This window comes from Chelonoidis abingdonii, chromosome 14 (assembly GCF_003597395.2).
Source record: "Chelonoidis abingdonii isolate Lonesome George chromosome 14, CheloAbing_2.0, whole genome shotgun sequence".
Lineage (NCBI taxonomy): Eukaryota > Metazoa > Chordata > Testudines > Testudinidae > Chelonoidis > Chelonoidis abingdonii.
In genome coordinates this window covers 25807489-25830951 of record NC_133782.1, presented here as the reverse complement: position 1 = coordinate 25830951, position 23463 = coordinate 25807489, and the positions used below count along the sequence as shown (strand labels likewise).

The following is a 23463-nucleotide window of genomic DNA, read 5'->3' as shown; positions in this document are numbered from 1 at the left end:
GTAATTTGCACGTCTGAAGAGTGAGGCACCAATTGGGATGAAGGTACATTTGGGCAAAGACAAGAGAATCCAGTAAATGTTGAGAGGGGTGGGGTAGAACTGAAATGTTTCATCACCATGGGAATATTTAAGACCAACCAGACTCAGATGAGAGTAATACCATCTGTAGTAAGAGGAGGCCCTGAGATATAAACCTTGGTATCAGAGGCCTGGTATGAGGCCTGAGGCCTGAGCTAAAGTAATGGTTAAGACTTTGCTAACATAAAGCAAAGTGAAGCTCTGAACCAGAGGCAGGCCCTGCTCACAGAAGCTGGCAAGGAAAGAACTGATGCTGCAAGAAGATACGTACCTAAAAGGTACTGAACCCTAGAGATCAGAACATTCACATACTTGCACATTCCACACAGATAACAAGGAATGGACTGACCCGTCCCAATGACAGGGGCAAAAGGGTAATATGATGGATAGAGTTGTTTTGTTTCAACCAGCATGGACAAGGTGAGAGGCGGCACCTTGCTACGTAGAGGGGTTGTACCTGGTTACGTAGAAGGGTTGCACCTCAATACGTCAGGAGTGATGTGTAACTTGTTTATACCTGTGTATAAGAATGCATCCCTGCAGCGGTGTCTTTGTCCAGCCTAGGGAGCAGTGGAAAGTCCCGCCACTAACTGAGCCGAGTCCATTGACAGGGGACACTTTCTCGTAGTATGCCCTGTAGAGTAACAATCTAGAGGGAACTGCAATTGTGTCCATACGGCAATAAACCTGGCTGATGTGCCTTCATACCTTACTAGACTCTGTGGTTATTGGGGATTCTCGTCGGGTCTGCTGTATCAGCTATCTGCAGAGCTGGGGCAGCACACTGTGGGAACACACGCACGCAGCCGAGTGATACCAACATTGAAGAGAGCAGAGCACCACACCGGTAGCATCTGACAACACACCTCTGACAACACCATCAGCTAGATTCTAGGCCCATCAGCTAAGCTGTTGTCTCTTTAAGAGATGCCCAGAGTTGGCGCTTCCATTTAAGCGACCGCCGGCACTAGGATTTGGGGGGGGCGGCAATTCGGCGGCAGGGGGTCCTTCCGCGCTCTGGGTCTTCGGTGCAACTCTGCGACGGGTCCTTCACTCGCTCCGTGACCCGCCGCTGAAGTGCCCCAAAGACCGGGAGTGCGGAAGGACTTTCCCGCCGCAGAATTGCCGCCAACGACCAGTGGCGCGGAAGGACCCCTGCCTAGGGCATCAAAAACCCTGGCGCCACTCCTGGAGATGCCCCCTGCTACTGAATATTTCGGCGATGCTAGGCAGGAACCCTGGAGAAGACGGAAGGCCTCAAGACAGTCCTGCTCCAGAAGAGGCACCGTGTGAGCTTATGCAACCATAAACCAAGGTGTCAGTAATTTGATGCCTATGGCATGTTTGCACATGGTCATGAGGGATTCAGGTTTAAGGTCATTATCTCCCAAGTGGCAAAACCTGCAAAAGGCTGGTGCTGTGGGTGATCTGCTAAAGCAGCAGTTCTCCACCAGGGGTCTAGGTCCCACTGGGAGCTGCAAGCAGGTTTCAGGGGGTCCACCAAACAGGGCCAATGCTAGACGCATTGGAGCCCAGGGCAGAAATCCAAAGCCCTGCTGTACAGAGCTGAAGCCCGGGGCCCTGAGCTCAGCCACCTGGGGCTGAAGTGGAAACCTGAGTAACTTAGCTTTGCAGGGGCCCCTGTGGTGTGGGGCCCCAGGCAATTGCTCTGCTTTCTGTCCCCCTAGCACTAGCTCTGGCTTTTATACGCAGAAAATCAGTTGTGGCGGCACAGGCAGGCCATAGAGTTTTTATAGCATATTAGATGGGCCTCAGAAAGAAAAAGGTTGGGAACCCCTGTGCTAAAGGACACAAAGGTTGATCTCTGTGGTTCAGCATGGAAAACAAGGGACATTTTAGGGCCAATAAATAAGCAAATATTCCCTCCGACAGGACACCAGCCCATCTTTAAAGGTAAATCGGAACTGATGAAAGGGCCAGGAGGGATGGTATTTGTGCTTTGGAAAAGGTGAAATTCCTCAGTCTCTCCCTGCTGCTGGGAGAAGCAGGGCAGGAGGGTCCTCCATGAATTCATTCAGCTCTGAATTGGGAACCCAATGAGGAAGGGCCAGGATAGGCAGGGAGCATCTTTGTTTTGCATGGACCAATCCAGGAGAGACCCAGCATTCAAATGCTACCACTCTGGGATGTGCAGAAAGCTCTGGGGCAGAAATCAATTGATTGCCACTTAGTGCATAGGCTTGAGAATAGATTACTTTGTGGCCATTAATCAGACAACAGGTTAGCAATCAGGAATCACAAGAAAAGCCTTGGCACAGTCACAGAACAGATCCAGGCTGGGCCCAGGAGTGGTACCAGAGTTTCTGGCGCCAGAGGCAGAATTCGGGGGGTGGCATTTTGTGCGCTTCCCACGGGGCCCATGGGAGCTTCCGGTTCCACTCCCATCGCGAAGCCGAAGAAGGACTCTCCGCCGAAATGCTGCAGGCGACAGCGACAGTCATTGAGCTGCTCAATTGCCTGCTGCTGTTTTCTGCGGCACGTCGGCAGAAGGTCCTTCTTCGGCGGCGTGACGGGAGCAGAACCGGAAGCTCCCATGCGCCCTGTGGGGAGCGCACAAAATGCCGCCCCCCGAATCCTGGTGCCCTAGGCAACCACCTAGGGTTGCCTAATGGAAGCGCCAGCCCTGGCTGGACCAGAGCCAGCCAAGGGCTTTTGCCTCACCCATATCATGCATACAAGGCTGGGCAAGGCTACTTCATGCATCAGCACCACCAGAGTCACCCCAAAAGACGGTAAGATGGACTTTGAGAGAAACAGTGCAGCTAAAATACAACAGGGACAAATTTGGGATGCTTTGGTAATGACATTAACGGTCTTATTTATATAAAGCATCACCACATCTTCTCACCCTTCCCCTGGCTCCTCACTGATTTCAGGAGTCAGACCGGCATTCTGCTGCTTTGGAACATACACTGCATGGACTTGCTCCTGCTCTCTTTATGGCTGTTCTGCAAACACAAGATCCCCGTGACCCCGTCCCTGTTGGCTTCTGCAGCCTCTATGCTCTGAACTGAAGCTCAGAGCTGGCCAGTGCCATTTCATGCAGGGCATTAACCTCCTATGTACTATTGTTAAGAGCGTCCATGAGAAATGCAGAATCATAAAACGGGGAGCAAAGGAAACATCCTCACACTAGACCAGGAGCCTGGAATTCTACCCTCCCTATTCTGTTATTAACCTTTTATCTGTCACTCTGGGTCTCCATCCGATAACTGGAACTTGGTGGATGGTGACTGATGGCCAGTGGCCAACGAATCCCAGACATGCAGGTTGGCTGAGCCTAGGTACCTCTGGGACTGTCCTACTCTGGGAAAATGCAGCCTTGCATGTGACTCTGTCTGCTCCCTGTGATTGAGGGGCTGCAGCAGCAGCACATGGATTCCCAGAGTATGGCAACATATTGCTTTTAAGATCTCATCAAGGGTTTTTGTTGCGACACCGAATGCATAGTGAGCACAGCGCAAACCTCCTGGCATGTGCCTTTGTGCCTCCAGAAGCAGGGCTGCTGCCACACCTCTAGGAATAGTTGTGCTCAATGAAGGTGTACGGTAACAGAGAGGACGTACAACTCGGTGGCTGAAAATCTATAACCGTCAATGTTACAAGAAGCCAGCAACAACAGGACTTGCTCTCTGCCTTTGGACCAGCACCGACCCAGGGGTTTCTTAGGAAGCTGTACAGAACACAGGGTATTGGATAATTATTTCAGCTCCCCAGCTCACAAAGAGGAGCCTGGGGGTGTGTGTGTCCTCGTTTAGCAGACTCCTATTGCTAATCCCATTGCGGTTTATGCTGTAGTGTCGATCTCAACTGATGCTCATGTTATCGTTTAAAATCATTAGTAAGAAACTCTTCCCCGTTCTGTGTCCTGCTAGGGAGACCAGTTCCAACTACCCTACACTGCTGGCTGAAGCAGCTCAGGGCTTGGGCAGAATGCCACAGATGACCCCATCAGACAGGACTAGAGACAGTCCTGCACTGCAGTTGTACTGGTGGTGAATCATGCCTCCAAGTGCAGATGAGGCCACATGGACATCCGGGGGAGTTCTGAGAAAAGCCAAGTGCAAAAGAATAACAAAGGTAACCAAACATTTTCTATGGCCAGGAGAGATTCCTTTTGAGTGCAAGAGAGGTTTATATGCTACTCTGTTTGCCCACCTCTGAGATGTGAATTTTGAATTTGCAGATGGTTAATGGAGTCAAGGACAGGAAGGAATGGATAGCATCAGTCTGAGCCTGGCACCTTGCAGATAGATACTGTGCAAGCTTCCCGTGCGCAGCACTACTGATGTGTGTCAGTTCTAACCTGCAGCCTCCAACTCTATTCCACTGTTGTGTCCACACACAGTCTCTCACTCATAGGTGCTGAGTTTTTCTTTTCCTCAAGGGTGCTCCACCTCAGCTCTGCCCCAAGGGCCCGCCCCCACTTCACTGCTCCCCAAGGCCCCGCCCTCACTCCACCTTTTCCTGCCCCAGCTCCGCCCCCTCCCCAAGGCCCCCATCCACTCACTTCTCTCCACCCTCTCTCAAGCCCCTCCCCCAGCCACTAAACAGCTGTTTCGTGGCACCCTGATCAGCTAATTGGGGGGCGTCATCAAACAGCTGCAGCTGGTGGGTGCTGAGCACCCACTACTTTTTTTCCATGGGTGCTCCAGGCCCAAAACACCTTTGGAGTCAGCGCTTGTGCTCTCACTCCTGATCTGCAGCACCAGCTGCTCTTTCAGTCCAGGGCCATAACACAACTCTGCCAGTGCATTTCACTTCTGCCCGCCATCCTGCACTGCTGGTCCTGCACCCAGCTCAGTCAATGCACCTGAACCCTGTCCCGCAGTGCCAGCTACTGTTCCAGCTCTGGGCCTCTCCTGAGCACACAATGACAATGCCACTGAACTGAGTGATGATTTTGTTATGTTTCAGACATGTTCACCGGGGCCCTGGTTGAGCTCAACAGACTCACTTTCCATTGGTCCTGTGTCTCCAGGCACAGCTGAGTACGTTCCCCCACCACTCCTGGCTTCAACACCCCACGCGCACACTGACTGAAATGGGGCTGCCCATATGATCCTGGGGCTTAAACAAAGGGATCTAAAGGTGAAGGGAAAAGCAGCTCCAAGCACTGGGATGTGTGTGGCTGTTGCTGTGTTCGTTTCCAGCCACCGCCATGCAAAGCACAAGCATTTCATTGGCTAGGGGGCATTTTCATTCACAGCACATGTGCTGGTTTGCATGTAACTAGGCCAGCTCCTGTCAATTCATGAGAGTGCTCCCTAGCCCCAGAACAACCATGGCTAAATGTCCCCCCACGCTGTGCACATGTGGAAAGGAGGGTAGGAGAAGGATTCAGCCAGCACGGCTGCTACACTACCCGTCATTTGGCTCCCTGGCCGTTAACAAAGGGAGCGAGAGCAGAACCACTGTGCCACTCCCAGGGGACTCAGAGCTGGCACTTCACTCCCCAGGGGCAGACAAAAGAAACAAACACTAACAAGGACCTCTGCTTCCCTGGCAGCGAAGAGGAAATTCAAGGAAACAAACACATAGGCACACTAATTGCTGGGGCTAGGCCTCTCCTTGGAAGGAGCCCATGGCAGGTGACTAGACAATGCAGAAACCAGGGCACTTTGGGGCTGGCTCCATAGTTCTGCATGGAGAGACGGGAATCCCCTCTAAGACCACACTGGATTGTGGGTCCCACCTCCAAAGATCCCACTGTTATCGGGCATGAGGTCCTCTCAATGACCCCTCTGTGTTATGGGGCTCCCCTCTAATGACCCCATCGTCAGCAGCAGCTTCAGGCACCAGCGCTCCAAGCGCATGTCTGGGGCAGCAAGCCGTGGGGGGCACCCTGCTGGTCCCTGCAAGGGTGGCAGGCAGGCTGCCTTCGGCGGCTTGCCTGAGGGACATCCGCTGGTCCCGTGGATTCGGCAGCAATTTGGCAGCAGGTTCGCAAAAGCCGCGGGACCAGTGGACCTCCTACAGGCAAGCCGTCAAATTCGCGGGACTGGGGCCCTCCTGCAGGCAAGCTGCCGAAGGCAGCCTGACTGCCATGCTTTTTTGGGGAGGCAAAAAAGCTACAGCTGCCCCTGCCCATCGTTCATGGGCATGAGATCCCCTCCCAAAACACCACGGTGCTATGAAGAAGTTGGCAACCTCCAAAATGCCTGCTGTGCTGTTGGGGTCTCCTATCACATCCCTGTATTTTGGGAGGTCCCTGGGGAGTTTGTTGAGGCTGACCCTCTAAACCATCAAGCGCCTAGCAATGGACTTTCCTCCCACATCCAGTTGCATTTCAGTGGGCCCTAGTTGTTGGCTTTTGGGGAGGTGCTATCGATTAGGGCTCCAACTGAAATACAGGACATGCACCCCAAGGCCCCCATTGTATTTTGGGAAGGGTGAGGCATGCTGCGTTACCCTCTGTGCCTCCAGCATAATTACAGGGGGTTGCAATGTGTATTTAAATGAGCCTGGGAAGCAGTTTGTGATTCACCATGGACCCTGCTGCTGATATTAGGAAGGAATTGTGAGATCTGAATAGTTTGGGAACTGCTCCGCACCTGACGTTAGTATGGTTGCTAGGTGATTAAACCATCCATCTGTTTATGACAGCACAGGAGAACAGTGAGTCAGTCCCTTTTTGTACGAGAAAGAGAATGACTCGATTCAGCATCATCCCCCACCCTGCTACTCCCCAACTGGGATGGGCCCTGTCCTGACTGGACATTCACAATGAGCCACTCGAAAGGGGCCCCTACCTAGTACAGATGTGACTGCAGGCTGTAACCACTCTGAATGCACTGCAACAGTTGCATGCCATCTCAACAGCATGCTGCTCCGTCACCACTCAGTACTCTGGCCTGGCAACACGGCAGGAGATCCACAGTGGTCAGGGCTGAAGCCAAACAGCTATAAAATTACAGGGATCAAAAAACATGTATTCTAGGCAAGACAGACTTAAAGATCTTGTGACTGAGAATGCAGCTGCTCAGCAGAAGACTAAGGGTGACATCCTAGCCCCACGGAAATCCAGGAGAGTTTGACTGTTGGCTTCAATGGGGCCAGGATTTTACCATCTGAAAACATAGGAGTACGTGGGCAGCCTTAACATTCTGCATCCATCTGTTGGTCTCTGCCATCTCAGGGGCCCAAAGGGGATTATTCTAAATCAATCCATGTAGATACCGGTAACTTCAAACCCATTGGGCTGTTTGTAACAATATAACAACATCAGAGCAGGGTGGAAAAGGGCAAGTTGGTTTAGTGACAAATTTCAAAGATTCCCAAGTTTGACAAATCCAAATAAATGTTTCTAGTTTTGTTTTTAGTCCCCTGCCCCCGACGCCTTTCCTTTTTCTTCCTCCAACCACTTTTTAGTGGCAAAATGGATAAAGGAAAAAGATGGGAAAAGGGAACAAAAACACCCACAAAAGAATTGGTTTCTCGGTGTTGGGGAGTTTTGGTTGAAAAACTGAAAAACTTCTTACAAATGAAAAAACGTCCAGCCAAAAATGTTATTTTTAAAAGCCACATTTCAACCACAAAAAAAATTTGAACAATTTTTTTTTTAAGAGTTCTACTAAATCACATGGTGAATATGAATGAAGGTCAGCCAGAATGTGCAGACTCTGCTTGTATTTCGATGCAGAGGAACTGTTGTGTGCAAATCCAGACAAAACAGAGACCACCAAGACTTTATTGTTGTCACTTTACCCCACACTATGGGCCAGAACCCACTGAAGTCCATAGAAAAACTCCTGTTAATTTCACTGGCATTTGGCTCAGACCTCATGGCCATTCGGAGCCTCGTATCAGTAGCGGATGCGAATAGATGAGCGAGAGCAGTGGTTCTCAACCAGGCATACTCCTACCTCTGGGGTATGCAGAGGTCTTCCAGGGGGTACATCAACTCATCTAGATATTTGCCTAGTTTTACAACAGGTTACATAAAAAGCACTAGCAAAGTCAGTACAAACTAAAATTTCATACAGACAATGACTTGTTTATACTGCTCTCTATACTATATATAGACTGAAATGTAAGCACAGTATTTATTATCAGAGGGGTAGCCATGTTAGTCTGGATCTGTAAAAGCAGCAAAGAGTCCTATGGCACCTTATAGACTAACAGACATATAGGAGCATGAACTTTCGTGGTGAATACCCACTTCGTCAGATGCATGTGGGCATTTATACAGTATTTATATTCCAGTTGGTTTATTTTATAACTATATGGTAAAAATGAGAACGTGAGCAATTGTTCTGTAACAGTGTGCTGTGTCACTGTTGAATTTTCATGTCTGATTTTGTAAGCAAGCAGTTTTTAAGTGAGGTGAAACTTGGGGGTATGCAAGACAAAGACTCCTGCAAGGGGTATTATAGTCTGGAAAGATTGAGAGCCGCCAAGCTAGGGCAGTGGTTCCCAAACTGCGACTCATGGAGCACTGGTTGGTTACAGGGTGATACTGCTCCTCCTTGTTTCCAATAGCTTCTGTAGCTGTCCAGGCTCCTCACTGCTGCCAGAAAGGAAGAGGCGGAGCTGGCCTAGCTCCTAGGGGATACTCTTTCATAACAGGAGGATAGAGCACAAGAGTTGCCCTCAGAGTCTATAGGTACCATGTCCAGGCAGGAATGAGGTAGCTGGGCAATATGTGCAGGAAAGAAGGGGTGGCCAGGCAGGACATGCAGGAGAGAAGGGAACTGAGTGGTGGGGATGCAGGTGCACTAAGGGGAGAAATGGATCAGGTGACAGAGGCAGGAGCAGGGGGAGCAAATGGAACAAAGGGGGATAGGAGACAGCAGACCAAGTTCTCTGCTGATGTAACTTGCTGACTTCAGTGGAAATATGTCAGCAGAGTCTGGCCCAGGGTGGGGCCAGGCCAAACCCATATCACAGTAGCAACAGTTGAGACTACACTAGATCCTTCCTTGCTGTTGGGTTCCACCTAAGCAATTGCTGCAGCTGCAAAAGGCACACCCAGGAGGGGAGGGGGAGCCTGCCCAACCCCAAATGGGAGGATCGGTCTCCAGGAGACGATCAGCCATTAAGCTGGTGCCTGCACCATGTGCAAGTCAGGGAACCCTTCCCCTATAGCTACAGGCTCCATATCTCTTTTCCAGTTCCCCGAGCCCACCGGTCCCCGCTGTCACCCATCTTTCGGTCTTCCAATGGCCCCATCTGCTTTGCATTTGCTCCCTACCGTTTCCTCAGAGCCAGACACGCCAGCACTCAGCTCCCAGACGTGAGAGCTGGCTGGGGGAGGAAGACAGGCCGGGCTGCGTGGGAAGGACATTTTCTTTAGCACATCCATTCCCTGTTTTCAATCTGCATCCAAAGTTATTGGCTGCCGCGTTGATAAGCGATGCTAACAGGACTGGGTGCTGGGAGGCAGGGAGTGAGCCAGCCCATCATTCAGCAGCTGCTGGCAGAGAGCAATTGGAAGGCGTGTGGTGCAGGCAGAGGGAGTGGAGGCACTATGAATGGGAGGGAGCAGGAGTCTGCATCACACCTGTGCATCTCCTGTGGCCAGGGCCGTCCTTAAGATTTATGGTGCCCTAGGCAGGATTATTAAACTGGTGCCTGTCTTGCTCTAAGCAACACAAACATAAGCTTACACTATTGGAAAACTTGCCACATGCATGTTATTAAAACCAGTTTAACGTAATGAAGCACACTGTAACGCTGATGGACTAGCACTAAAGAAGTAGCACTATAGAAAAAATTCTGATTTGACAGAATGATGCAAATATAATTTTTATAATTTGTCAACATTTTACTGGAAATTTCTATGAAGAGGTATTGAAACAAGGATTTGGTTTTAATGAAAAGCTATCTTTCTGACTTTTTTGGCTGCAAAATTAGTAATAATGTCATCGTATGACAAAGACAAAGTGATGTCTTCTTTGACTGCAAGAATAGCAAGACCAGTCAAGTGTTCCTGACTCCTTGTAGAGCGGAGATAGTTTTTAATGAGTCTTAGTTTTTAGAAACTCCATGCTCTTGATGCTACTGTTACAGGAATTGTCAGTAGAATACGAGTGGCAATGTACACATTAGGATATATGTCAACAAGTTTGCTGGTATGAGTAAACCGTACAACGTCCATTATCAATTTTGCATGCGGCAACATGGATGACAGTGTACTCAATTCTTCGTACAGTTCAAGTCCATTTAAATCAAAATGATCGCCGTGCTTCAGGAGGCTCTCTAGGTCAGGGATCCCCAACACGGTACCCAAGGGTGCCATGGCGCCCACAGGGGCCTCTCAGTGCACCTGCGTATTGGCCAGCGGACGAGCATCCGCTGAAATGCCACTGAAATTTGGCAGCATTTCGGCGCTGACGCCTCTGGATGACACTGCTTGCTGCTGTTAAGCAGCACCATCCAAAGGCATCATCGCTGAAATGCCGCCAAATTTCAGCAGTTACAGTTACAGTTGTTGGAGGGCTCTATTTAGCAGTAACAGGGCTATAGGAAAGTCAGTCAACATTTTTTGTTTCTCTGATGAAAACTGACCCACTCCCTTCCCCATACCAAACTTATCACAAATAATTGTCAACAACTTAATATTCTGTTTTCTGTTTTTAAAAAAAATATTGAAATTGAATTCAGATTGTTAGCAGCATTTTTGGCGAACAATTTGTTAATGACAATCTAATGGCAACACAGTACTGCTTCCATGCTTGGCTCACCCCCCAGCTGCTGGTCCAACAGTTGCAGTAGAGGCGGAGATAGGTGGAAACCCCAAAATCCACTTCTTGGGGTGCAGAGTGGCAATAGCAGCAGCAAACCCTCAGGTCTGATCACACACCAATGGGCACCACCGCCAGCCCAACAGACCATGGTGAAGTTGGCACAGCATCTGATCTCAGAGACGGGGCACCCATGGAGCCACTGCAGCTCATCCTGCCCTGTGCAGCTCCCCCTGGATGAGATGGATCACTGCCAGCCTGGGAGAGAGACGCGCTCCCCAGCTAGGGTGCCCAGATCCAGATGTCCTGATTTTAAAAGGCCAGTCCCGATATTTGGAGCTTTGTCTTATATAGGTACCAGTTACCCCCATCTAGGGTGACCAGACAGCAAGTGTGAAAAATCGGGACGGGGGTGAGCGGGAATAGGAGCCTATATAAGAAAAAGACCCAAAAATCAGGACTGTCCCTATAAAATCGGGACATCTAGTCACCCTACAGGTGAGTTCCTTCTCCCACCCCTTCCCAGAGACTCCAGCAGCCAATCCCCCACCTCAGACTGTGCTGTATTCAGCTCTCTCTAGGACCCAGCAGCCCTGCTCTTACATGCCCCACTGCTTCCCATCTGTTCGGGCTCCCGGCAGAGCGATGCCCCCAGACCTAGGGTGCCCTAGGCGGCTGCCTGTTCTGCCTATGGCTAAGGACAGCCCGGCCTGTGGAGGGAGGGGGAGACATTGAAGCAGCAGCCAAGCTCAAAGGAGACAACGTCCCTCTCCAGCTCCTCTCAGCTATGTGGAGGAGCAAGGCAGAGTGATCAGAGGTGGAAGGAAGGGCTCCTGGCTTGTCACCAGAAATGCTTCCATTTCATTCCCCCATCTCCATCTGACCTCTGTTGAGAGGGCCCATTGTGCCATTCAAGCTCCACTATCCCAATGCCTTAAAGATAGATAGCTTGGCGAAGGGCATTCCATGTGCCCGTCCCTCTGTGGCGTGGGCGAGGGCGCTTCGGAGCAGGCGGACCAGGAAGGCGTCACAACATGGGTCCCCGCACTGTTCCACCTGCTCTTCGGATTTACTACTTGTGTTACTGGAGCCCCAGGAAGCCCTGTTGCAGGTCAGAACCCTGCTGTGCTTGGTATGTAACAAAGCCAGACAGTCCTTCGGGCTGCTCTGCCATGGGAGAGGGCCCCAGCGCACACCCTGCTGCAGAGAATGGCTGCTGTGTTAGAAATGGTGGTAGCTGGTCATGGCTGAACCCACTCACCTGCAGATTAGTCACCGTCAGCCAGCAGGATTCTACACACTAACCTCCCTGTCTGCACTGAGCACAATCTTGTTTTACATCGTGTTAGCAACACGGGGCATTCCCCTGCATAGACAAGCCCTGCTGCCTCCTCTGGCCACGGTCTCCCCCCTCTCGGTTCCACCCCTCTCTGCCTTGGACATGAAACAGTTGGTTTGTCATCTGGATCCAGACTCATCTCAGTCCTACAGCTCATGGCAACAGGAGAGAAGGGGACCAGAGGTGAGGGCAACTGCAGCTGCAAAGAGCCATGAGCTCTGACAATGTAAATACCTTGAGGCTGGGTACTAGTTCCATGTGGGGGCTAATACCAGCAAAGCCAGGCCTGCCTTTGTACAAACACAATGAACCTTCCCTTCCAGGGAGCTCCAAATGCTGCACAAACAATAGGCCTCAAAACTAGAACCGGGTAGGAAATGATTTTCCTGTCCTGGGAAATTTTTTGAGATTTAGAAAATTTTCCCATCCCAAATCTGGACAAAGAGCTGAAATCCCAAAAACGTTCACACAGAGTCAATCAGAAAAAAAATCCAGCTGCAGTCAATCAAAATGTCCCGTTTTGATTTCAACCCTTGGGTTTTTGGGTACCACAATTAGCTTAAATTTTGGAACAAAAAGTCATTTTGAATAAAGAAAACAAGATTTTTAGTTTCAAAAATATTAAAAAGGGGACACTGAAAAAGAAGCGCTGATACAGTTGCAGCCGTTTTTTGGAATGAGCAATTTGTTGCACCAGCCCTTTCCCATGCACAGCTTCAGTTTCAATGAAGCAGCATTTTCTGATGGAAAAATGTCTCAGTGAAAACTTCCCAACCGCTTCTATGCAAGTCACTCCAGAGAGGCGCATCAATATCCCCATTTTACAGACTAGGAAACTGAGGCCCAGCAAGTTGCAGTCACTTGACCAAAGTCTCATAACTAGTCAGCAACTGCACCAGGAGTGATACCCCCGATCCCTGATCAAACCACTAGCAAACAGTTTGTGCAAGAGCAGCTATGACTCTGGGATAACCATGGAAGGTGTCAAGGCCCTCCTAGTCACTCCACCATAGCACAGCTGGTTGAATAAGCATATCACTCCACAAAGGGAAGGGACCGGCCAGTTAGGAGCAAGAGTGTCCATCCGAATAGCAGTTAAAAACCCAGTTGCAACACAGTGTGGATGTTGCCATAGGTTGCTGTGCCCAGCATAGTCCCTGAAAAACTCTCTTAGGAACTTATATGGCCCCTATCACCACCGTATCTGTGCACCTCACTCTTTATCCTATTTATCCAGTGAGGTAGGGCAATGCTATTATCCCCGTGGAGAGCTGTCACGGAGAGACTCGGGGTGTGTCTGCACTGCAATCAGAGGGGCAGACTAGCTTTAATCTAGCTAGCACAACTAAAAATAGCAGAGAAGACGCAGGGGGAGAGACTGTGCAAGCCTGCCCTGGGTACATACTCACATTGCTAGTTCATGCTGAAGGGAGAAAGCTTCACGGCCAAACTGGCCACCGCAGCCTACCCGAGATTGCAGTGGAGATGCACAGTGAATGACCCAAGGTCACACGGAATTTGGCAGACCAGGCTCTTCCACATCTCAAGCTAGCACCCTAACCACGGGACCATCCTTTCCCTCCAAGCCTTTCTAGTGGGAAAGATTAGTTGGATTAGGGAACTCGTTAGCAAGGAAGTGTAAATTCCATTCCCCATGGTAAAGAAACTGTGCCATTAAAATTCTCTCTCCTATGACACACTCAGAGCCTATTTCAGTAATAGCTTGCCAGGGGAATAACATTAGTGAACCTATAAATATCTCCTGGGGTGCTGCTTTACTGAGAAAGATGGCAGGAGCTAGGCTTGCCAAGCACAGGTTCTGCAGCGCTGGTAGTCTCCATGGGGTTTAGATAAGGAACCAGAAATATGGACGCTTCCCCAAAGCTCAGGATCAGCACAAACTATCGGGGTGTCCTCAGTCTCTCCCATTGGTCAGGAGATCTCATGAGTATGAACTGCAGAAAGGCTGTTTCAGGATGAGACAACCTTTCTGTGAGCAGTCACCTGACTGTTTTCAACTCTGGCTGAAAGTGAAACAAGGGAATCAAACAAGACCTGAGGCCAAGGGCTGTGTAACTGGGGGAGGGCAGGAGGAGGGATGGGCGGGACTTTACTGTGGTAGGAGTGAGAGTGCAGAAGAGATGGTGGGAACCATTACAAGCTAGTTGGGTTATTTCCTAGGTGGCAGTGGTGCTGGCCTGGCTATGCAAACACCTTCATGGGTGTTGCCAGTATAGAGGGGAAGATACACCCATCCTAGAGGCTGACTTAGTGCAAAGCAAGACTCCCCTGGGAAGAGCAGAGGGTTCTCATTCCAACTTCCAGAGCTGCCAGGTTTCCTGGTTGGCGTATGAATATTCCCAAGTAGGGATGAGCTAGTCGGCTTGGTTACAATAACCCAGAGGTACTAGGAAATTCCTGAGCAACAACTCGCGAGATTTTTCAGATCAGTTTGAATGTCCAGAACAAGCAGCACGTTAAGTGTCCTTATGCTGCTTATCCAACCTGAACTGACTCTCCAAATCACCCTCACCTCCCGGCACAGGGAGCAGGATTAGGAGGTGGGAGCCCATTGAACAGCGAGAGCTCCCCTTTCTCTGTTCCACTGCAGTCCTGAGTCCTTCCCTCAGAGTGGATGGGAGCCTGGGAGAATACTACCTCCAAGTGAAAAATAGAAAGGAGGCGCTAGCCCATGCTGAACACATGAGGTCAGGGAGGGGAACAATGATGCAATAGCTACACATGCCATCAACTGCTGGGACCCTCCAAATGCATTCAATAAGGAGCCGACTTCCCCATTCAGATGGGTGATAAAGGGGCCAACAAGGGTGCTATTGGCTGATAGCGTTCCTGCTGCTCTGTGTCTAATCTGTATCCCTGCCCAAGTTGATGGGGCCATGTGGATGTTGCTCGCAGTCACAGCTCTTGTAACAGCCTGTCCTTCTCCACAGAGCATGGAGGTATGTAATTTGTACATGTCCCTCAGCTCACCGTACCCTCGTGGGATGTAATTCATTGCTTTCAAAAGCACTACATAAAAGTCAGGACAGTGTTATCACAGGATGGGAGAAGCATGTAATGGCTTTGGAGCTCACGGTACAGCTCCTTCACCGGAAGAAAAGCAAGGATGTGACCTGGATACTAAATCAAGCACAGCAGAGTTCTCCTAGCGATTTTCACAGCTAAGCCACTTCCAGGGCAGGAAAGTGGGCAGGGGGAATCAAGGCCAAGAGGGTCACAGGCTGGGAGGATGGATTCTTTCCTATAAATGCTCCTTATTCAAAGGCATCTTAGAAGACCCAGGAAGTCACAGGGAAACATTCTGCTTTCAGTTACACTGAAATAAATCCAACTGCAGTGACACCTGTGCAGATTTACACCGGGGTAACACCAAAGTGTTAGGCCCACTGCCTTCAGAACCACGGAGCTCAAGACATCAGAAAACAGCCTTATGCTCATTATCCACTCCCCTGCACCCGCCCAGCATATGCTGGGCACAGAGAGTCCCCTGCAGAGGTCAGGAGAAAACTCTTCTCACTCATTTGGCATGGCACAATGGCCATGTGAAATGCTGTGATGGAGGGGAGGCTTCTTTCCTCTGATACATCAGCTATTGTTTGGCCACTGTCAAAGGAAGGATACTGAATGTGATGAACCGGACGGGCTCCAGCGCGTGCTCTTTTACCATGTGTACTTACAAACATGAGCTTCTGCTGGAGACAAATACAGTGAGGCAAGGGAGCATTTTTCAAACACGTTACCCCTAGCCCCTGCCTGTCTGTGAGGGTAAATACAAATAAACAGGTAAACAGGGGCTCATGCAGAATGTTACAAGCCGTGGGGGCAGATCTGCCTGTGCACGTACCAGCTGCCATCTCTGCGCTTTGTAAATAGAGGGGAGAATGGTCAGAGCCACCATTACTGTCATCCATTGTCATCTCTCCAGGGAGACGGTGTGAGTAGCACTCACCTTGCCAAGACCCGTTGAGAGTAATGGCCAAGGCATTTTTTATATTTATTGTACACTCTACAGATGGAATTTTCAAAAGCACTCAGTGCTGGCCTAGCCCAGCTCTCATGGGGCATTTTCCCCTTGATTTCAATGTGAGCAGAGTTAAACCAATGCCCAGTGCTTCTGATAATCCTACCCTTAACATATAAATAAAAAGCAGGAAAGCATCTGCTAACATGTTTCAGCAGCTACAAAGCTCCGAGCGTCCCTGCCAAGGCCCACATTTGGGATGCGCTGTATGACAAAGATCCATCATGAACAAAACACAATTATTATTACAGCAGAAAACTTCCTGCAAGGGGACAACTCTTTCCATAAGCTTCGTTTCAAGAGTCTTTATTCTAATATCACTAATTTGCAATGGTAGGTGTGAGTGGGACATCGGAGTCACATAGAATGAATGATCACTCTCATAGCTTTGGGATCAAGAGAAATGGTGCCCCTCAAAATGTGGGACAGGTGAGACACATGGCATCAAGGTTTATGGAAGATGAGGATGGACTCTTTGAAGGATCAGAAAGCCATACTCTACATACAGAGGCATCTTGGTAACCCAGGACATACAGGAGAAATTCCATGTAGCACCTCACCTGGGACATACCTAGATAAATGTAAGGCCAGAGGCTATTTTGGAGCCCTCTGCAAGCTCATACAGAGAGTCAGACCTAGAGGAGCCAGACTTCTCCTGTAATAATTCTGGAGGCTGTAATTTACTCTCTCAGCAACCGGGAAGTTTCCTAGGGAGTTACTGAGAGCCTAGCCCTATAGCCCTTCCTCAGGGAAAACTCCCATTGAAACAAATGGGCCATCAGTCTACATTCCATGCTTAAGCCAACTCCCAATGAAGTCAGTGAGAGCTCAATGGAAGCTTGTCTGAGTAAAAACAGAGTCCAAGGCTCAGGGTCTGGTTCACTAGGAGCTTTCCCTAAAGCTTTGTCTACACTAGAAAATTAGGTCAGTTTAACCACATCACTAAGAGGTGTGAAAAATACACATTCCTGAGCAGTGTAATTAAGCCAACTAAGTCCCAGTGTAGATAGCACTAGCTTGACAGAAGAATTCTTCCATCAACTTAGCTACTGCCTTTTCGGGAGCTGGATTACCTACGGCAATGGGAGAATCCTTCTCGTCAGTGTAGGTAGCGCTACACAGAAGTGCTACAGAGGCCGTTGTTGAGTTTTAAAAGTATAGACAAACCTTGAGTAACACCTGGATGAGTCAGAGTTCAGATATGGGACTTATGTTTGTTTTCTTCTGGATGCAAACTATAATACAAAACCGCACATGGAGTCCATTAGGTTTTGCTAACATTCTCTCAGTCTAGTAACCAGAGATTGTATCCATGGAGGCATCCAGCTGAGCTTCAAAATAAGACAGTGGGAAGCATTTACAAAGCATGAAATGCAAATAAACGCGCTGCAAAATGTCACAGTTTGGATGCAGCAGCCAATGGATTCCTAGGATCAATCAGCTGAACAGGACTATGTGACAGGAAACATTTGAAAACGTACAAACCAAGAATTTTTCTAAACAAGGCTTTACATTCTGTTACTCACTTTCGTGAGCACACAGCACCTCGAAATTGGGCTCATATTTAAAGTTTACCTGACTCCTCAGAGCTCCAGCACAAACAGCAATATTCAGAGTAGTTACATCTTTATTTGCATTAATGCTCCAGTTGATCATGTGTTCCCTACTCAAAATAGCTCCCTTTGCTCACCCTGGCTTCTTCTGGCAAAAGCCTGAGGGTCAGACCATAACACCTTTACTCACAATGAGTAGGGCCAGCTACACGGTCTTGCCCTGAGTGAATAAATGCACTTTATACCATGCTGAGAAGATCAACAGGCCATCAAGGGGAGAAAACCCTAAGTTAAGGGCTATCTATTAAAAACACTCTCCTCTGAGCCCCCCGATATTTCACTATGGGGCAGTTAACCAAATCACTTCCACTGACTACAGCGGCAGTAATGGTGTCTGGGGACAGAGCTGATCTTCAAGGCAGTTAGAACAGAATCCACGCAGAATTCTTAGATCAAAGTCAACACCTTGAATAGCACCCAAAAAGCAAATACGAAGTCAGCATGAGCATGTGGCGAACAGGTGGCTGACACCACTAAGCACAGGCTAATGCCACCCATGTAAGCCCTGTGCAGCTAAACTCTGCACGCGCACATCTGAAAAGGCAAATTGTGATGAAAAAATTCCTCGCAGGCACTTTCATTTCAGGATCCTGCTCTCCTCATGCCAGTGCCAATGGAAGTTCCATGCACGTCAGGAAAGCAGAATGCCACATGCAGCCGGGCCCCCAATGTTGCCTATTTATCTTGGAAGGCCACGCTATCAAATCAATGCACATCAGAAGCCAATTGCAGACACATTCGTGTGGGCCCCTCGTGCTCATTTCCAAAACCCCTGTGCTGTTATTTGCATATATGCAAAGATGCACGATGGGTTAACATGAGAAAACATCGCTCAGAATGCACTCAGGTATTAAATCAGCCTATCACATTGCTCCTAATGTCTGTTTGGTTTGAATTTTTTGATGCACAGGACATTTATTCTCCCAGGATGAAATTCACCCCTGTGCACAGGGGCCAGCACCAGTCTGTAAGAATTCAGGGGGACATAAATCTCACGTTAGCTCTGTGCTCAGGCATGAATTTCACCCTGAACTAGTTAATTCCTTAAGCACTTCAAAGTCTCCATTTCATGGCTATGTCTGGTACATTGTGTACAAAAACACCCATGGGAGTTAAGGGACAGATCTTCTACTGGCATAAATCAACATAACTCCACTGAAGTCAGTGGAAGTATTCTGATTTACACCAGCTGAGGTTCTGGTCCTGGATGTGGAAAAGGCCTCTTTCATCACCCAGTCCATTTCTCTGCCAGCACTAGAAAAAAAACTAACTCAGGGGCCTTTCAGGGCAGCAGGACTATATGATCAGCTGGCATATTTCCTCCCAGAGGGATGCTTGTATGTTAGTTCTGCTGTTATCATGTTTCATGGCAGAAGAGGCAGTTTCAGAAGGATTTGCAATTGTTAAACCACTATTCTGAGGTTACTTGATCCTGCTGCTTCCCCAGCATGCTCCCTTGTATGTTTTTGCCATTTGCTTCCATGGAGTGAGAAGTGAAATCCCCCATTTTCACTTGGGTCACATTTTAGAATGGTGGGTAAGGGACTGGACTGGAACTCAAGAGCACTGGGTTCAGTTCCTGGCTCCGTCACATGCTCTCTGCATGACTCCGGGCAAGTCTTGGTGCCTGAGTTCCCCAATTACAAAATGGGCAGCGAGGTACCTCCTTTCTCCCAGCCTTTGTCTGTCTTCTGATTTAGCTGGCAAACTCTCAGGAGCAATGGCTGTTTCTCCTGCTGTGTTTGCACTGCACCTAGCACAATGCGGCCTGGGACTTGGCGGGGGTTTCTATGTGCCACTGAAATATAAACAACAATTTCACAACCCCAAATCCTTAGAGCCAAACTGGTCCCAAATCCACACTTGGACGGCAGCCTCAGGCTCTGTTGGGAGCTTATATTCTTACACTGAGAGAATTCCCTTTCTCCTGCCTTCCCTCCAGGGTGAGGGATGCCCGCTGAGCTTTGCTTCCAGCAAGTCCATCCACTTTACTTCCCTGCAGTTCCTGGTCTCTTCTGCCAGCTTCACAGAGCCCAGAGAGGTTGGGATGCAGGGCACCAAACAGGCCACAAAGCAATCCTGGGTCTATACCGACCAACACTAACTCCATGGTTAGACATTATCCATCTTAGGTTTAGACTCCAATACCCTCCTCTGCTAGGAATTGTGAGCGTCTCAAACCACCTTCAAACCTTGCCGCCCACCTCCCCCGCCCACGAGAGCACTTTGCCCACAGCACCGCCTGCTGGCACCTTTATGGCACGGCACGTGTGTTTGCTATCCAGCCCAGCCACAAGAATACAAGAATCAAACAAACAGGAAAAGGAAGCAGACAGGAAATAGTTTGTTCTCTTTTGCTGCCTCTGTCAGTTGCTTTCACACAATAGCTGGGCTCCTGCTGCTAGCACACATGGTGAGCTCATGGCATGCTGCAGTACAGAGAACCCGAGCTCTACTCAGCCTGCAAACCAAGCAAGTTGGGAGGAGAAGGCATGCGAGCAAGCAAGGCCAGGCAATATCAGCTCTGTACTTCTATCATTCCCCTGCACCTTTGCCTAGCTCGGAGCTCGCCATCCACCTCTCTCAAAACATTTCAAGAGAACAGGTTTCCTTTGAGACTTTAAGTCTTGCTCCTTCAGGTTTTCCATCCCCACCCCTCCCCTCCTACTCCAGCACGCGCTGGGAGTCCCGTGAAGGGCTGCATGCTTGTCATGTCACTCCAAGGTTACCCCCGGCCAAGCCCCCGCAAGCATGGGAGCATGAGCTCACTTCAAACACCTCCTCCTCTCCTAGTTCATCCCCCGGCTCCACGATTCATTCTGGAGGGGGGTTCAGTGCTAGCAGAGCACCTGAAATCTGGAGTGGGCAGACACGGACATACTCCTGCGCACACACTCAACTGCTCATTGCGTTTGCATGCATGCACACACACACTTTATGCATTCAGTTGCTCATCACACACGCGCTTCACACACGCTCAGTCACTCCATCACATTTGCACGCCTGCGCGCACACACACATTCAGTTGCTCTCACGTAAACATATACACGTTCAATTGTTGATCATGCATGCTGCTATCCTGCATTAGAAGGCCTAAATGTCTCAGACCTTTGAAGCAGGATGGAGGGCAGTTCTCATGCCTTCTTGCGGGCTTAGTGGGGAAGAACAGGGAGAAGACACAGTACGTGAGGCTTTCCTGCCATGTGGCAAATACCCTAGGGTTTCTTCCACTACACGGCACATTTCTCTATCTGCAATTACCTACTCTGATTGCATCTGCATTGAGAAATCAAAGCCCCTGCTATGACTTTACACAAAATAGCCTTAGCTATGCAGCAGGAGTATATGCAGGAATATAGCCTTGGCTGTTCAGCATCTATCTCCTTCCATCAGCAGAACTAATGACTCCCAGCCTGTGGACATAGCTACCTGCTTTCAGGGACTGGGGTTAAGTCAATGGGCTTGAACCTGAGCCAAGATAAAACCCAACAGACTGTACAGTGCAAAAGACGCATAATAAATCCTCATCATCCCACCACCAAAGCTGTGCAGGAATCATGCCATTTTGATGACAGCTTCCTCCCCCCCCACAACACACACACAATTTGGCAAATGCAAGACACTTCAAGGGAGCAGGCAGGTACATTTCAAGGTTTTAGGAGTTGATTAGCTCCCTAGAGAGCTCTAAAAACTGGCTGAGGCTAGATCCCAATCCTAGCAAACAGCCCACAAATAGCCTATGAATCATCTCCACCTGCAATCCCATATGAAGGGGCGCAGGGGGTGCTCCCCCTTTCCCCCACCCAACCTCCTCCAAAGGGAGATGTTAATAGCAGTGACCTCTCTCTATTACACACTTCGTTACCCCAAGCAACACCCCCCCCTCCAGTGGACACAAGCCCCTTAGTCTCCAGGCCCTGCACGCTTTCTCCATCACATCATCCCCCCACCAGGATGCCCCTTGCTAGGAATGAAAAATACAGGCAGCTCAGGTCTCACCTGGCTCTCTGTGGAGGGGACCGTAGCAGCGGCTCACAAAGGAGCTATTCCTTGCCCAGGTAGCACTTGTCCACAGAAAGCTTTGGCTGGAGTCCAGGATAACGGCTGTGGCAGGCTTCTCCTTTTAGATTTTTATTTTTTTTGTCCTCTTCCCTTCTGGAAAGAATCCTCCTCTCTTTCCCCCTTATGCAGCAGTCTCCGTTCTCCCTATGACGAGCACTGATGTGATGCCCATTCATTCAGCTTTTCTTCCCCCCCCCCGCCCTCCTTCCGCCTCGCTTTCCCTGTATTGAGGTTGTTAGTGATGCTGCAGCAGTGCTGAGAGCCCCTTGAGAGTACAGTGCAGGGGGGGGGGGGGTTTAAAAAAAAAAAAAAAGGAGGAGGGCTGCCCCCAAAACCAGACCTGGATCTGCAAGAGGACTCCAGAATTTTACACCAGGAAACTAGGACAGGGAGCAGAGCTGGGCCCAAGCTGCCACTGAACATTGCATTATCCGGCCACTGACTGCTTGAATCACACACCAAATAAACACACCCGAACAGCTGAAGCACTCAATAAGTTATTAGCAAGAAGCTGCAGGTTACATAAAGAAGCAGGCAACAGCCAGACCCTGCTAGAGTTCAGGCTGTGTCAATGTTCCCGCTACACTCCTTTATTTTTAGAGGTGTATAGCTCGTCGGCTGCAAAGGAAAATCACCACTCAGAGGTGAGCTCTGGCATGAAAAATTCCATGCCAAGAGCAATTATCGTTCCATGTTGTCTGTCAGGTTTTAACAATGGGAAGTGAAGTCAGTGTCGGGGAAAGGTGCCATGGTGCTGGCCCCGCAGACTGGCAGCCCTTCTGATAAGAAAGGGAGAGAATATTTGGTGCTTTTCTAGCACCTTCCCTCTGAAGATCTCAAAGCACTCTACAGACTGTAAGCCACCAACCCACTTATCAACCCAATTTTACCAGAGAGGGACTTGCCCCCGATCACACAAGTGATCTGTGACTGAACCAGGAATTGAACCCACATCCCCAAGCAACCTTGGCACTACATCAGGCTGCCCTACCCCAAGCTTTTGTCATCCCATCACCTCCCTTAACTACAACACAATCCTCTCCACCTTCTTCATACCACAGCATGAGCTTCCCCCATGCACTGCTCAGTTCACATGCCCAACTACCGACTTGGAGGAACCTGGACCTCAGCTGCCTGTCTGTGGTAATGTTTTAGGGGTAGCATAGATGCTTGCACCATGACGGAAGGGGATTTTCCGTCGCTGTAGTAAATTCATCCCCTCAAGAGACGGTGGCTAGGCCGACCTAGTGGAGTTTACACTAGGGCTTGGGTTGGTTTAAGTATGTCTCTCAGGAGTGGGAATGTTTCACAGCCCCGAGCAATGTAGCTGGCTCAGCCTAAGTTTAAGGTGTAGACCAGGCCTCAGTGCTATTGCTGGGCTCGTTGGTGAAGTCCTCCTGGACTGAGCTCTCCATGGTGCCCTGGAGTGGCTGCCACAACACGGCTCCTTTGTCTGGAAGGGCCAATCTCTTGCATCTGCAGCTATGTGGTGGGCCCAGCACTGGAGCAAAGAGTCCCTTTATTTTGTTTTGAATCTATTTTCCGGGAAGGGCAGTTCCCCAAGTGCTCCAGCAGTGGAGCCTCAGTTGGCCTCACTCTTGTTACCCATTGGCAATGGTGACT

The 23463-nt window shown here is 49.5% G+C and overlaps 1 protein-coding gene across 3 annotated transcripts in view; it reads right to left on the bottom strand.

Annotated features, from left to right (window-relative positions):
• Window positions 1-22013, bottom strand: part of DLGAP4 (DLG associated protein 4) — a 331900-nt gene extending 309887 nt beyond the window's left edge. For 2 of the 3 annotated variants that reach the window (XM_032769609.2, XM_032769608.2), the window contains exon 1: window positions 21778-22013. The gene's annotated coding sequence lies outside the window, so the exon portion shown is untranslated. The remainder of the gene's footprint in view (window positions 1-21777) is intronic. The other variant, XM_032769611.2, reaches the window with a different exon arrangement.
• Between the last annotated feature and the right edge of the window lie 1450 nt (window positions 22014-23463).